The sequence below is a fragment of the Amia ocellicauda genome, unplaced genomic scaffold, assembly GCF_036373705.1.
Source record: "Amia ocellicauda isolate fAmiCal2 unplaced genomic scaffold, fAmiCal2.hap1 HAP1_SCAFFOLD_58, whole genome shotgun sequence".
Lineage (NCBI taxonomy): Eukaryota > Metazoa > Chordata > Actinopteri > Amiiformes > Amiidae > Amia > Amia ocellicauda.
Window position 1 is genome coordinate 169,814 of NW_027102988.1, and position 17,524 is coordinate 187,337.

At 39.1% G+C, this 17,524-nt stretch overlaps 1 non-coding gene across 1 annotated transcript; it reads right to left on the reverse strand.

Moving 5' to 3' along the window:
* Positions 1 to 16,865: 16,865 nt before the first annotated feature.
* Positions 16,866 to 16,980, reverse strand: LOC136738814 (U5 spliceosomal RNA). The gene has a single exon (XR_010812708.1). It is a non-coding gene; the product is annotated as a U5 spliceosomal RNA (small nuclear RNA).
* Between the last annotated feature and the right edge of the window lie 544 nt (positions 16,981 to 17,524).

Consider the following 17,524-nt stretch of genomic DNA (forward strand, 5'->3'; position numbering starts at 1 on the left):
CGAAACCCCAACTTCCAGGTGCATCGACTGAGTGGAAGTTCTTGGACAAAGCCGAACCGGACTGCCTTTGTTCCAAACCACACGGACCTCGTGCCGTGTGCTGTTATCTGAGCCCGAAGCCAGAGAGGCCTCTCTGTGACGAAGTTCACATAAGTTTAACAGTTTGGAGTTTGTGATTCATGACATTTGAGAAATCAATTAGAAATGTTAATCTGTGATTCATAACTCTAGAATGTGTAATATCATTTAGTTTTCTTAAATATAAATGTGTGTTGCATTCAACTGTTTTGTTGATAATTTTAGAAATAAAATCTGTCAACGCCGAGAAATATCTTCTCATTCCTGTTTAACTGTTTAGTCTGAAATTGACACAAGTTAATAGACACCAGATTATAGGTGGCCCTGCCTATCCTTAATCATTGAATAATAATCAGTTAAGGGAAATTGTGGTAACAAGTAATGATAGGATCTTTCTCTCCACCTAAACGTTAATGAGACTGATATATATATAACGAGAAGTTACCTGACATAAATACTAACCTGCGTAGTTATTGAATGTCTGACTAACAATACTAATGAGAGACTCACCTTCGTCTTACTAACCGGTATTGTAGTCAATGTGTTTATAACCTTTTTTGTTTAATGATTTGTGTGTTATCATATGCGATCCCATGGTCTTTGATTTGGTCACGGAAGTGATTTGTCTTTGATTTGTTGATCTAGAGTTGAATTTTAATTAGTTTTTCCCTTTTGTATAATTAGTGCAGTGCTACATTTAGTCTTTGTTTTTGAATAAATTTGACAATTTATATCTTTGGAATTGGTGTCTGCGTCCAATTATTACAGAAATTGAGTTCTACAAGATTCCAGGATCCGTGATAAGGTGATACTATAAATTCACTTCTTTAATTGAATTTTATAAGTGTACCTTACGCTACACCTTTGACCACCACGTCTTCCTCCTCCCACTGCTTGACCTCTATTGTGACCTGGATCACCTGCCGGCTCCATGTTATCGCTGTGTTGTTGAGGTGGATAGCACGCATTTCACTCGATACTCGTACCACAATGTGAAATCAATCATCAATAACCAGTTGGCAGTATTGGAAAAGCAATTACAAGGGCCTGCATACATACAGTAATGTCAAATCTGATGTGGAAGAACAATTCCTTTATCCCTCTGTTCTCCACCAGGGTTGTGCTGATCGCCTCGATTGGCAAGTATGCAGTGTGAGGAGTGGATCCATGTCGTCGTTCCTAGGCACTTTACAGCTGTGTGGGTGGTCAGGAGCACCTGGTAGGGCCCTGTCCACCTGGGCTGTTGGGAGGACTTTCTCTTGTGTGCTTTGATATACACAGTCACCTTGCTGGAAGGGGTGGTAAACCTGCTGGGATGGTTCAGTCTGGGCAGCTTTCATCTGTGAATGGACAGCTTCGAAAGCACGTGTTAGTCCCATACAAAAAGACAACATAGCATCATCCATCAAGTGGATGTCCATTTCCCTTACAGACAATGGAGGAGTGATGGAGAGTCTCATAAGTCATCCCATAATAATCTCACACGGAGAAAGACCTGTTTTTCTCAATTTGCTGACGATTTCATTGTCATTAGGACTATAGGAAGGGGATCTGGACGTTTGAGTCCTGTTTGTTTGCATATATTAGACAGCTTATTCTTTAATATCCCATTTTGTTTCTCCACTGCTCCAGCTGACTGAGCCTGATGGGGCAGTGAAAATGTTGTTTACCTCGCAGGGCTTTGCATAGTTCCTGCACTATTGTCCCAGTGAAGTGAGTGTTCCTATCACTGGAAATTTCCCTGGAATGCGAAATCTACATATAACATCCCTTAACTGTATTTTTGCTACTTTTACTACTTCAGCCTTCCTACGGGATAGGCTTCAACCCATTTAGAACACCTATATATTATTACAAGTATATATTCATATCCACAACATTTAAGCTTTTGAACACAATCTATTTGCATATTGCAGGATTATGAGCTTGACAAATGTGGCAAGTTCTACAATATTGCTAAGCTGTTACTATAAAACCTGGGGCAAACCAATTTAAAAGACTGATGCACACATCCCCCCTTTGCCCGTGTGGCCAACACCATGCGCCACATGGGCAAACCAGGGAAAGAGTGCCTGTGAGGCAACCAATGCATTAGCAAATGTTTGAGCTCTCTTATGGAAGGTGCAGTGGCCAGTTGCAATTTCCTGGAGCTTTTAAAGTGCATCTCAAATTAAATTTCATCCAGCCCCAGGTCATAAAAGTCAAACCCTAGTTACGACATACATAACACATACATTTTGTTGCTTCAAAGAGAATACAAAAGTCAGCAAAACATTCTTTTTTACAAATTCAGTTTGTAAACTGTATTGTACATATATTTGTTGCGTTTTGATTTATAAACATTATACATTGTACAAATCTTAAGTGAAGGGCAATGGACTGATTCTGACTTCATGGCTGTCATTCTATTCATTTGAATAATGTGACATCTCCACTAATAGTACATTATAAATTAAACTATCAATAGAAGAATATGTGCTACTGCGGACGTCATCTGAGCAGTTTCACAATATATTGTAGATTCCTATAATCTGGAAAACCTTTAATTATAGTATTTTAACTTATTTCTCCACTGAGTCAAGCATCACTTCAGCGTAGTGGACCTCAGCATTGGTCTGTTCAAGTTGCTGTGAGGCTGTCTTTAAAGCCGCGCCCTCGGCCTACTGTGTCTCAACAAGAACACCAGCATCTTCTCCATATGGGTCAGACATCGGTTCCTTCAGGACACGATTCATAATATGCATATCTGCCATGTGGAATAAATCAGTCTGAAGACACAATGTGTGGTTCACACAACATCAGAGATCGTCCTTATAAAAGGCATCTCTATCACATTAGTTGACATTCGCACAATCTATAAGGTTTCTAGTAAAGGGAAAATTCAAAATAATAATAATCTTGATTCCAATTTATCTCATTTATCAAATTATTTCAGTACAGCACTCAGCTGTCGTCAGCAGCATCATATCTCCTGTGTTTATTGAATCAGCTTTACTTCCTAGTGTAGATACTCTTTTTGTGTGGAGTTGTCAAAGTTTCAAAACAATGTGCTTATCTTTGTCCTTTTATCTAACTTAAATACCTGAGAACATTACAATAACTATTACAGCAGCTCCTTCAACACCATAGTTAATAGTAGTTGGGTAAATGATGGCAGTTATTAATCTTTGTTTCTCAATTCATTTTTTACCAATAAACCATAATTTGAAATTATTTCCATACTCCTATTATTCCTATTTTCATTATTATTAGTTTTATGCGGTTGTCATCTAGTATGTGATGTATTCGTCTGTATCAACATCAATATTATTATCATTATTAATACAAGCAGTGTAAATTACCATTCATTACACTCTTGCTCTGTTTGTAATAAGTTATGAACCCTTACACGTACTTACAGTCTCTGCCTTGTCTCTGACTTCTCTCTCTCTCTCTCTCTCTCTCTCTCTCTCTCTCTCTCTCTCTCTCTCATCTCAGGCTGCTTGTCTGCTCAGGCGAACAGGGGGAGCAGAGGAGCACATACGGCCCTTGCCCCCTGCCCCCCTCTTCCTAATTGATAGGGTATTTCTGTTTGTGAAAGGACTATTTCCAAACAGTTTTATAACTTGCCATGACTATGTTTCATTAAATTAGTTATGTTACACCTTTAGTTATACCTGTAGTAACTTCATTATTTTCCCTCATATTCCAGTCAATCACCATCAGAGTCTCTCGTGGCAGTACATTTGTCTCACACAGAACAAACTCTCCTTTCTCAACCGCTTTCAATTTTGGATAACATCGCACTGCATCCCAACAGCTGTTCTTTCTCCTATTCCTAATTTCTTACAAGAAAATGCAAGTTATATTTGATCGATTTGTATTATTACTATTTATATACATTTCACTACATTATTGTAGTTAATGAATGTATTTAATCTTTGGAAAATAAGCCTTTTCATTGATCTCAATAATGATGTCCAGGTACTTCAGGAAAGCACATTTTCAAAAAATGTGTCCAGTCAATGATTTCCCCAACTAAGAACCTGCGTGGGCACTAAGACTGTCCTCCTGCGCGGCTCATGTCTTTATTGTGACACTTCCTCCTATTGAAGTCCAATCTACACCAGTACAGGTTCAGAAGAACTGTTCCCGAATCCAGATTGAACTGATCAATAGTTAATTTCTTACCTACACATTGTATTTAGGGATCTATTTCTAGGGATTTAAAAACTCTTCATTGTGGAACTCATAGCTTCCAAATGAGCACATCGTTAATTTCCTGGAGTATCTGGTTATCTATTTATCAATATGTAAGAAACCTTCACCGAATGTTTGTGGTTGCCTCGGATTCCTATTTCTAAATTTGGCTCTAATTCCATTTCTAAGATGTTACTTTTAACTTCTGTATTCGTAAGACCTATTTAAATAACTTAATTTTGTATTATTATTTCTGTTTGCAATAGCATTCTGTGTACAGTTAAATGCTGACTTTCTTGTAGGTCTGTTATTACAACATATTTAACTGGCGTTTTTTAGCTATCATTCTGTAACTATTTGTGACTTATGACTCTCTTAGTCATATTCTGGACTATACAGTACATGAAAAAGTCAAAATATGGACATTTACCTTGCGCAAACTGAAAACGTACAAACATACAAAGAGACACATATTAATTTATATCCATAGTAAATTCAGATACCATGGTTTTGGTTGGCATGTTATATTGACCTGCAGTGTCTCAAACTACCCTTATTTATTACTTATCTAGTAATTTTCCTTCAGTATCTTGAGGACTGTCATTTATACTGAAAAACATATATATATATATATTTTTAATTTGTCTTCGGGCCATTCAGATTGAATTATGCCTGTTGTCTTTTCTTTCTTTTCTCTAACAAATGTTTTAAGATAGCTAGCTTTGGTTTCTCATTTCTTAATGCTTTGTATTCCTATTTTGCAAAACCGTTTTTAGGTGCTAAAGTCTATCTGAATCAAAAGTCCCATCTTCTGGAAACCTTAATTTTCTGTCACCTATTGTCCAGTCAAACGCACCGCTTCACTCCATAGTTATCATACATGTACCTTACATGTGTACCTTTAAGTGGCGGGTCGCCCATCTTACTAGAGCTGTTCCCACACAGTAACACGTTTTCCCATTTTCTATGTATCGTTTTGTACACAACAACCAAGGCGTGCAAGCCCGCAAAATAACAATAAACGACAGGGGAGAAAACATAGCAAAAAACAAGAAAACACAAATAATACTAAATCCTATATAGGAATAACAACAAACATGCTTTTCAATGTTTGCATTTATAGAACTTGTATATAACTTAATGACTTTTCTTCATTTACCATAAACACTATAAACTTCTATAAACTATAAACACGATATTTTATATTATCACCGGCGTATCAAATATTGAACAATTAATTAGCACTCCTTTTTTTTTTTTTTTCTAATAGTAGGTCAAACCTACGCTGCAGTTTACAAACACACTTAAGCCTGCGGGAACCCAGACAGGAAAACACAGTCCTGTTCCTTCACAAACAAGAAGACACAGTCAAGTCTATGGTAACCCTAAGAAACCATGCTCCTCGGTTATTGGTGTCAATGGATCTCATTATCCTGAAACTTTCATGATCGAAACATGGAATATTGTTTGTCAGTTTCCATAAAATTATGCATTAAGAGTAATGCAACAGTCACTTATCATTTTGAGCAGCTGTATCAATTGATAGTTAGATCTTTGTAATGAAATGAATAGACAGTGATCTCAGATGTAATGTGTGAATTGCATTTTGAAATGGTAATACTTTGATGTTAAGTTGTGTCATTTTAGTTCAATGAACAAATGATCTGAGGTTGATGTGTATTGTATCCAAGCAATTGTAAAAAAGTGTTAGAGTTTTGAAAAATGTGCATTTTGTTCATCGGGTGTGAGTTTAGTGTCTAGAGTTTTGAAAAATGACATCAAGGTTCTGAAATGAGTGCCAAAGTGATTGTAAAAAAGTGTAATATCAGGGGACAGTGGCTATTAGTGATCTGGCCTTCCGTGGCCTCTGTATTAATGTAACAGGTCACATTGTATGTGTACACTGATACTTGATAGTATAATATAGTATAAGTAAAAAACATACATAGGTATCATAGAAGTATTTTGCAGAAATGATTATGGATAGTTATCAAAATGGAGAGGAAATGCTAAATCCAGTCTCCCCAGGCTGAGCTTCTATTGCTGCACCTGCTGGCCCCACTATATGGATAGAGCCACACCAAGTACAAGAGTCTCCCCATTGCTATTTATATCTCCCTATCCAGTCTTCTATAGGTGTCAGGGTGGGGTGCCTATTCCCCTGCATGCTTTGAAACCTATAGCACCTGGGACGCACACTTGGGATCCGGTTCCTCTGCCCCTCACATACACATGAGGAATCCCAGGTGCTCAATACGTCATACTGTCTCTTTCATCTCATGTGTAAACTATGGACAAATACATGACTAAACGTGTTAAGTTGCTTTTCCCAGAATGCTTTGCGCCACAATATGCAAATAACGGGGACTATGATTGGCTCCCTGACATTACCCACACTGCGACTGATGCTACCCATTTCACTACCCAACAAAGACCCATAATATGCGTGTGTCTGTCTGTCTGTCTGTCAAAGTATGTGTGTCTGTGTCTGTTTGTGTGTGTTTGTGTGTCTGTCTCTGTGTGAAAATGTGCCTGTCTCTGTGTGAAAGTGAGTGTGTCTGTGTCTGTGTCTGTCTGTCTGTGAAAGTGAGTGTGTGAAAGTGTGTGTGAGTTTCTGTCTGCCTGTCTGTCTTTGAAAGTGTGTGTGAGTGTCTGTCTGTCATGTAACTTGCACATCTGTTAGGGCACCATATGCAGAGATGTACACATATTGTTCCTTTTCCATATACACTCACCTAAAGGATTATTAGGAACACCATACTAATACTGTGTTTGACCCCCTTTCGCCTTCAGAACTGCCTTAATTCTACATGGCATTGATTCAACAAGGTGCTGAAAGCATTCTTTAGAAATGTTGGTCCATATTGATAGGATAGCATCTTGCAGTTGATGGAGATTTGTGGGATGCACATCCAGGGCACGAAGCTCCCGTTCCACCTGTAGCGTAAGGTACACTTATAAATTTCAATTAAAGAAGTGAATTTATAGTATCACCTTATCACGAATCCTGGAATCTTGTAGAACTCAATTTCTGTAATAATTGGACGCAGACACCAATTCCAAAGATATAAATTGTCAAATTTATTCAAAACAAAGACTAAATGTAGCACTACACTAATTATACAAAAGGGAAAAACTAATTAAAATTCAACTCTATATCAACAAATCAAAGACAAATCACTTCCGTGACCAAATCAAAGACCATGGGATCGCATATGATAACACAAATCGTTAAACAAAAGAGGTTATAAACACATTGACTACAATACCAGTTAGTAACATGAAGGTGAGTCTCTTGTTAGTATTATTAGTCAGACATTAAATAACTACGCAGGTTAGTATTTATGTCAGGTAACTTCTCGTTATATATATATCAGTCTCATTAACGTTTAGGTGGAGAGAAAGATCCTATCATTACTTGTTACCACAATTTCCCTTAACTGATTATTATTCAATGATTAAGGATAGGCAGGGCCACCTATAATCTGGTGTCTATTAACTTGTGTCAATTTCAGACTAAACAGTTAAACAGGAATGAGAAGATATTTCTCGGCGTTGACAGATTTTATTTCTAAAATTATCAACAAAACAGTTGAATGCAACACACATTTATATTTAAGAAAACTAAATGATATTACACATTCTAGAGTTATGAATCACAGATTAACATTTCTAATTGATTTCTCAAATGTCATGAATCATGAACTCCAAACTGTTAAACTTATCTGAACTTCGTCGCAGAGAGGCCTCTCTGGCTTCGGGCTCAGATAACAGCACACGGCACGAGGTCCGTGTGGTTTGGAACAAAGGCAGTCCGGTTCGGCTTTGTCCAAGAACTTCCACTCAGTCGATGCACCTGGAAGTTGGGGTTTCGCGAAAGTAGAGTCGTTTCCAAACAGATTTTCCACTGGTTCGAAGGCTCCAAGGTTTTGCACAAAATCTTCTTTGTAAGCAGGGTTCCACCGTAGTTACTTGAAGACAAAGTCTTTGAGGAAAGCAGGGCCCTGTTTGTTCCAAGGGTCAAGTTTCTTAAAACTCAAATAGCTATTTAAATGACTGACACTTTCGTATTCAGTCGACTTAGTCATTTGTCCAGCTGTAAAACTCCACTGATCAGGTGGGCACAGGCGGGCAGCGCAGTCTGTAAAGTTCTTTATTTAATAAAGTCCTTTAAAAGAATTCTTTGTACGGCTCAATCTCCTTCTCCCAGTTTAACTCTTCTGTTGCCGGCAAAGACTTGGTTGGTTTCTGGTTCCGGTTCGGGCAACAGAGCTACAGGTTGAGCTGTGGCAGCGAGTTACTGGTTCAGGTGAGAGAGAGAGAGAAAGAAAGGCCGTGTTTGTCCTTTATAGTCTGTCAGATCAATAGGTGATTGGTTCCTGAGTTCTTGAGATTGGATTTCGGTTTCAGCCCCCAGTGTCCTATTGGAGGGGGGCTTGATTTATGACTGATGTCAATCCATGCCATCTTTTGGAAATGCCGGTTGGCCTGGGTTCGTAACTCTATGTCGGGATTTCGGCTCTCATCCACTTCAAAGAGTTTTTATCAACCACAGGCCCCTTTCTCCAGACATCTCATAGCAGAATAACAAACTATTTGGCCTCTTCTCGGTGCCATCCTCCCCAAAACTGTCACTTTGATGCAAACCAGTTCCAAGCTGATGAGCAAAGGAAATCTGATAACTTTGGGGGGGAGAGGTCTTCTTTAGATCCGTGCTTCAGCTCAGAGCCCAAATACTCTTATCCAAATACACCCAACATAACGCTACACACCCCATCCCAAAGATGCTCTATTGGGTTGAGATCTGGTGACTGTGGGGGCCAGTTTAGTACAGTGAACTCATTGTCATGTTCAAGAAACCAATTTGAAATGATTCGACCTTTGTGACATGGTGCATTATCCTGCTGGAAGTAGCCATCAGAGGATGGGTACATGGTGGTCATAAAGGGATGGACATGGTCAGAAACAACGGGCCGTGGCATTTAAACGATGCCCAATTGGCACTAAGGGGCCTAAAGTGTGCCAAGAAAACATCCCCCACACCATTACACCACCACCACCAGCCTGCACAGTGGTAACAAGGCATGATGGATCCATGTTCTCATTCTGTTTATGCCAAATTCTGACTCTGAAATCGAGACTCATCAGACCAGGCAACATTTTTCCAGTCTTCAACTGTCCAATTTTGGTGAGCTTGTGCAAATTGTAGCCTCTTTTTCCTATTTGTAGTGGAGATGAGTGGTACCCAGTGGGGTCTTCTGCTGTTGTAGCCCATCCGCCTCAAGGTTGTACGTGTTGTGGCATCACAAATGCTTTGCTGCATACCTCGGTTGTAGCGAGTGGTTATTTCAGTCAAAGTTGCTCTTCTATCAGCTTGAATCGAGTCGGCCCATTCTCCTCTGAGCTCTAGCATCAACAAGGCATTTTCGCCCACAGGACTGCCGCATACTGGATGATTTTCCCTTTTCACACCATTCTTTGTAAACCCTAGAAATGGTTGTGCGTGAAAATCCCAGTAACTGAGCAGATTGTGAAATACTCAGACCGGCCCGTCTGGCACCAACAACCATGCCACGCTCAAAATTGCTTAAATCACCTTTCATTCCCATTCAGACATTCAGTTTGGAGTTCAGGAGATTGTCTTGACCAGGACCACACCCCTAAATGCATTGAAGCAACTGCCATGTGATTGGTTGGTTAGATAATTGCATTAATGAGAAATTGAACAGGTGTTCCTAATAATCCTTTAGGTGAGTGTATATGTATGTATGTATGTATGCATGTCCAATTGCTTTGACAATTCAAATGCACTGAATTGAGAGAGAGAGAGAGAGAGAGAGAGAGAGAGAGAGAGAGAGAGAGAGAGAGAGAGAGAGAGAGTTGTAGTCCAGACCACTGCAAAATTCCTGCTGAAGTGATCTGGATCACCACACAATGGCCCAAGGACCACTGCAAACTTGGATTTCAATGTATTTGTGTAATCTGTGTTGCAATAGCACCTACCATGTTCCTTTGTGGTGATCTGGTTAATTCTGATCTGGGAAAACCACAATCCTGCAGGTTTAATAAGTCTCTCTACACATCAGTCCCTGAGTACCTTCAACCAATGGTCATTTTGACCAATTAAGCCCAAGATTTGAGTCAATTAAGTTGTCAAGGACTACCCAGTGAAGACGTGAACTCACGACTAGGTCACACTGTGAGCTCACCAGAGCAGACATTACACTGAGCTCACTGTGAGCTCACTTAGCGCTTTTCCAGCGACATGGTGCCGGTGCTGGAGCCGGAGCTGCTGCTCGGCCTGGGATCCAGCTGATCTTTTTTGAACCGGCCCGCTTTTCCACCGGTTTTGACGTCACTGGATGTGGGCGTTCCCAAGCATGGAGTAGAAGTGGAGAAACACAGCAATAGTAATCAGCACCGAGGCGACTCTCTTTAAACCCCATTTAACATCACAATCAAACTCATTCCGCGTCTATGGCAAATCGTAACCCTAATGTTACAAATGTTCCCTAAACACCTATTTTGCAGGATCAATAAAAAATTATTAGGATTTTTTAAACTTTTACTGACACACATAGTTAATAGCAATGTATTATAACTTTACCAAAAATAATAATCTGTATATCTTTAATTGTTTAGACGTTATTAAGATATAATGCATCTTTCACATAGGGAACATTTGTAACATGTTAGGAAAAACAAACAAATGATTTGAAAATATTCATAATTACAGCATACAATTTGTCAGGCTTCATAAGAATGGTATTTATAACATACTCTGTAAAAATCAAGCAAATAGCATTTGTGGTTCACGAGAAAATATATATATATATATAATCAAAGCTATCAGACTATAGCAGCCGGTGTATGAAGACACATACGATTATACAGCATTATTTGGCAGCTTCGCAAGACCTAATTTGAAACGTTGTTGGTAAGTTAGATAATTAGTGGGGACCCTCTATTTGCAGTTCTTCCCCTCCATAATTGCTAAAATAAAGTTTTACTGACATTTTATTGACCCTACCACTGCATAGGGCACATCTGTAACATGAACGCTACTGAATGGCACATACATTGAAAACTACGGAGAACTGAGACAAATCCACTTTACACTTCATAAATAATCTTAAAACGTTTCCAACCAAGGCAACACCCACTTGAAATACGTTCATTCTCATTTTTGGTAAACAAAAAGAGAGATTGTTACATATGTTCCCTATGATGCATCTACAGAGAGAGAGAGACAGACAGACACTAACTCTCTCTCTCTCTCTCTCTCTCTCTCTCTCTCTCAGCTGGGAGTGTGTGGGAGGGGTCTGCAGTGAGCGGGAGTGCTGCTGAGAGCTCTGTCCTTTGGCTGCGTTTTTTTGTTGCTTTACTTTTTTCAGTTTGTTTATTTTGTCTTCTGTTTTCAGTGCTTTTCTTATTGTGGGGGAACAGGGGAGGGGAGGGGGGAGTACCGGTAGTTCTTCCCGGGTCGGGGGGTCGGACCCCCTGAATGCGTCTTTTGAAAAACTGACCCGACGCCATGGAGTCAAGATCGCTCCGGTGCAGTTCTGCCCCCTAGAGCAGTGTGTGTTAGCGGTTGGGGAGGTAGCAGGGTGTGAAAATATCAAGTCTGCTGCCATTGTTATCTTCTTAAAAACCACTGATCTGCTCAATCAGCTAGTGGCTAATGGCACAGTGTTAGACGACACTTTCACCCCGGTGTTGCCGCTCGCTGCTCCTGCCCGGAAGGTAACGCTGTCTAACGTCCCTCCGTTCATCCGCACCGGCTCGGGCAGCTGATGTCCGGCATTAAGAGGGTCCCGCTGGGCTGCAAAGCCCCGCAACTGAAACACGTCGTGTCCTTCCGAAGGCAGCTGTATATGATCCTCAATAACATCAATGAGGATCTTAATGTCTCCGAAGTTGGATCTCTCTTGCTGCCACCACCACGAAGATTGCTCTTTAGTAATGTTGGAAAGTCAAAGACAGCAACCGTCAGGGTTCTTGCATATGACGTATTCGTGCTGCACCTCTCTGCAAGGATCCAGGACAGTTTGTCAATGTAAAATCCAGTGCCTGGGAATATTTCCACCTAAAAGACAATGGTAAATAAAAAACAAGTTTATCCCCAAACTATTCTTATATTATGTTAAGTGGAATACATTATCAGTAAGGCTGTGATTTTGTTACAGAAATGTGTTATTAAAGACCACAGTATGTCTCAATTCTAAGTTTATTAATTTACAGACATAATAAAGTCAGTGAATCTGTGACACCCATAATTCAATTACATTCTTATTATCAACTATAACTATGAATATAACTGATAATGTAGCATCATTAGATTGTTTACAACCAATATTTGTTTTCAATATATATATTTTTACCTTGTCTTTGTAATATTGTAGACCAAGAGTGTTATACCTGTTTTGGTGATTCTTTGTCAGATTCAGAACAATTTGCTGTGGGGCTGTCAGAACCACTTGATGGTGACACACTTTTGTCTTCATTGCTGATAAATGTGGCTTTTGTTACAATTTTTTTCAGATTGTCCAAAAGGTCTGGAATCTCTGGAGAAAAAAACCTTAGTATTAAATGATAATCATTTCTAGTAATATATTTAATGCAAAGTGAAAACAAAACCATCAATGCCTGCAATTATACTTGAGAGACTTGCTCTATGTTATTGGCAAACTGACCTTTTTGTGGGTCATTAACATTAGCTACAAAAAAAATAAAAAAGATAAAATACAAGAATTTCCAGGTCTAATGTAATGCATATAGTCATTAATGTAGGATTATGAAGTTATGTTGAAAAACTTTATTTAATAATCAGTATTATTAAACTATTAGACAGTGCACATTAAGAGTCTGTATTGTGGTTCTAGATTACTTCAGTATGATCAACTATAATACATTACTCTGGAATCTAAATTACTGAAGAATAACATTTATCAAGGTAAGGAATTATTTGCTATAAATAAAAAAACTTACCATCAACCATACGGTTTCGAAGACATTGGTTTTCATTTTTAAGTCTTGTGTTTTCCTTTTCGAGCTGCTTAACGTTTTGCTGTAGCTCAACTTCACTGGACTCTTTAAATGTCTGTAGAATATGACGGGATCTAATTCTTGAAGCTCCATCGGTTTTCTTTCTTATTTTGTGCTGTATTCAGAGAGGAAAAGAGTTTAAAATGAAAATATATATATATATATGAATATGATTAAAAAAAAACAATCCTGCAATACATTTATTTAATATTTGCAGTAATTATCTCACCGGTAACTGTGGTTCATCAAGGTCACTATCATCTGAAATTTGAAGTTTTTTGTTTGGTTTAGGTACTCTCTTCATTTTAGGACAGGGCATTTTTGTTAGGTCATTAAGTTTTCTTCTTAGTTCGCCTTCTTTTCCTAAAATAAAAATAAAATAAATAAAACCCTGCATTATGTCCACAGATATTTGGGGATTATATTTATTTGTCATAAAAATACTGTGCTTTGACCATACAAATTAAGATGAACAGCCAACACTGAATCAAAACTGAAGTTAAATTATATCTGGTTTAATTTATTTTGTGATTTGGGGGATTTTATTGTAAAACACAACACACAATAAATCGTTCTTACAAATGCCAGTCAAGTATGACGAGTTTTTAGCGCCCTCACCACCACCTACCATGTTATGAGAGTATGTTAGAAGTACAACACATTAATAACTTAAACATTCATTTCAAATATACTGTGATTGTATATATCAAATAGCATGTAAAGACTTTAATGTTTTTTTTTTTTAAATAAACATTGTTACCAGTCATAATGATCTGCGCTTCATGGACAGGCCATCCACCTTTTGGAGGTTTGTTCGTGTCTCTCCACTCTGCTCTGAAGTTTCGAGTCGTCTCTTCGTCATCATCAGCAATGCTGAATAAATCAAAATTGCGAAAGCAAGCAGTGGGAATCACGCTGTAAGAGTCTTTGTCGACCCCGCTTTCCCACTTCACCAACGCGTGCATCACCGCCATACTACCTTCACCTTCTCGTCCGTTTTTTCTGCGCGTTTTTCCCCCGACAAGTCACGGCACAAAAAACAGTCCCGCTCTGCATTCTGGTACTTGGCGTTCTTAATAACACCAACAGGGTGTAATCGCATAGACCACTCGAGTATAAAGTACTACATATCCCATCTGTTACAGTTTTTTTTCTTCTTCTGAAACTGCAAGCGCACTACATAAAGTTTGGCAAATGAAGAAATTTGGATGATGAGTTTACAATCTTATAAACAGTATTTAAGTAAACCTAGATATGCAATTCCAAAAAGAACAGCATCGAGATGGAGAAACAGGATAAAAAAATAATAATACAATGTTTATACTTTTTGTATTTTAATTACAGTATGTAATTATTGCCTTTTGATTTACATTTACAGAAAAAGAACGGCGGCAAACGTGGACTACCCAACAAGAAGCAACAAAGTTACTAAAATATCAGATTCTCAGGTAAGCTTCATGCAGCCATACATGTATAATTATAAAATCAATCCAAAAAATAGACCTTGTTTACCCTACAACTGATTTGAGTGTTAATTCTATTTAAGATATAAAAAAATATTTTGTTTTCTGAACTAATAATCTGTGAACATTCTATTATCTCTATAATTTTAATTAATACATTTATTTTATTATTGGTGGAACATTATATTTTTCAGCTCAGATGATTTCACGTACCATCAATTTTTCTGTTAATAAATGTGCAAAAACAAATCAGATGGATAGGCCCTTACATATGAACATTAAGTTAAAGGCCTAGAGTGAGTGTTCTTCACTTCCAGTCATGGCGGGCCACAATCCAGCTCTTTGTAACTCATCAACAACCAAAGACCTGGGAAAAGGGTTAAATGGCTTCAGTTAAGCCAATTAGGTAATTAAGAGCTCAACTGGAAAAAAAACAGCAGGCATAGGGGTACTTTAGGACCACAGTCACTGATATAACCTACAATGTTGTTGTAATGAAAATCAGCAGACAGTGGGCCTCCTCCAGGACTAAGGTTGAGAAGCACTGGTCTTGAAGACCACAATAACAATCGACCTCAAGGGCTAGGGATATTCGAGGTGATGCTAAACCAGTCCTGAATGTTTAAATATAATGTTATTTTCTTGTAGTGTGCCGTTGCTGTTAATGCAACCAGTTATATTGAGCCATCAAATACAGAAGCTGACGAAAGACATCAACATGTAAATTTAGTTGTAAATTTAAAGTGTGTGTGAAAAGTATTTTGTATATGGAGATTAACCCATAGTTTCACAGATAAATTGTGGACCAGTGATATTCAGGATCTTCAAAACAAGTCCTGAATGCTCAAACTTAACATTTCTTTTTTTAGAGTGTCGTTGCTGTCAATCCAGCCAGTGATGTGGAGCCATCAGATACAGAAGCTGATGAAAAACAACATGTAAATTTCCTAAATTAATATGGTGCATCAAAATACTTATTTAGCACTTTCAACTGTTTCTTTGTGATTCCTAAAATTACTTTACAGGCTGGGGCTGGGGGAAGACACTGCGCCCGCCTGGAGAAGCCTGTACAAGCCCCCCTCAATAAGAGAGCTGGCAATCTGCAGTGGAGGGTGTTACACACCATTATTGCTGTCAATTCTTTTATTACTGTTCTTAACCCTGCTGTGTCCGACGCCTGCCCATTCTGTGCTCAGAGAGAGACCGTGTTTCACTGTTTCAGCACTTGCTCTCGGTTGTCACCCATTTTTAGTCTTTTAACTCGTCTTTTTACTGATCTTAACCTGATTTTTAACACAAAGGTTTTTATTTTAGGGGCGCGATACACCAGAAGGACCAAACATGTGGACCAGCTGGTAAACTTCTTGCTGGGCCAGGCTAAAATGGCCGTCTATAAGACTAGGAAGAACAGAGTGTGTGGGGAGGGCAGTGAGGATGCAGTGAGAGTGTTTGCCATGCTGGTCAAGTGCAGAGTCAGACTAGAGTTTAACTATTACAGGCTGATGAATGATTTGGAGAGTTTTGAACAGGTCTGGTGTATTAATGATGCCCTTTGTGAATTGTATGACGGGGAGTTGGTTTTTATTATGTAATTCATTTATAGGGTTTAGTATTTGATGGTTGTTTTGTTGTGTGTATTGGGTTGCTTTCTTTAAAAGTGTACAGATCAGTGGCGGAGTTAATGCTTGTTGGGGGGAGACAAACAAAGGGGAACACTATTTTTTATTTATTTATTTATTTTCTTTTGTATGAATTATTGCGTGTTGCAAACAGGCAATGAAGTCTGATAAAAGTCAAAAAGTCTCTCTCTCTCTCACACACACACACACAGCCAGCAAGACACACAGAGCCAGCCAGCTCAGCGATGACATCACAAACATCTCTCTCAGGTGACTCCTATGACATCACAGAGCACGTACATTCCGTTGCTTGCCGTCTGTCAACCACTCAGTCACTGCCAGCCAGACTGGCTGGCTGACTGGATGGTGGGGCTGCTTGCTGCTGCTGCGTACCTTAGCAAGCTTATTTGCTTGACCGGCCTTCCTCCTCCGCCCACATGCCCACCTATGTCCGATCTGCTGTTCACCTGGATCACAGCTCCGCCCCAACAAGGCAGAGCCTCCCAAGAATGGTACAAACTCACCCACGATCCCCTCCACGGAAAGCTATAGCAAAAGGCAAAAGCATTATACGTAATGAAGAGGAACCCGAGTCCAAGACGCATCCGACCAGCCATACATATTTGTGTGTATTAAAGATCACATTTTATTACATTTAGATTTTCTGTACTTTATTACATCTTTTTGTGATTTTTAAATGTATTGTTTCTTTTCCTTATATATGTATGTATGTATGTATGTGTGTGTGTGTCTGTGTGAAAGTGTATGTGTTTGTGTGTCTCTGTGTGAAAGTGAGTGTGTGTGTGTCTGTCTCTGTGTTTGTGTCTGTCTCTGTGTGAAAGTGAGTGTGTGTGCGTGTGTCTGTCTGTGAAAGTGTGTGTGTGTGTGTGGGTGTGACAGTGTGTATGAGTGTCTGTCTGTCATGTAACTCGCACATCTGTGAGGGCACCATTTTTGCAGAAAGAGATGTACACATTTTGGAGCAACATATGCTGCCATCCAGACATCGTCTTTTCCAGGGACGTCCCTGCATTTTTCAGCAGGATAACGCCAAACCACATTCTGCCCAGATTACAAGCGCATGGTTGCGTAGGCAGAGAGTGCGGGTGCTAGCATGGCCTGCCTGCAGTCCTGACCTGT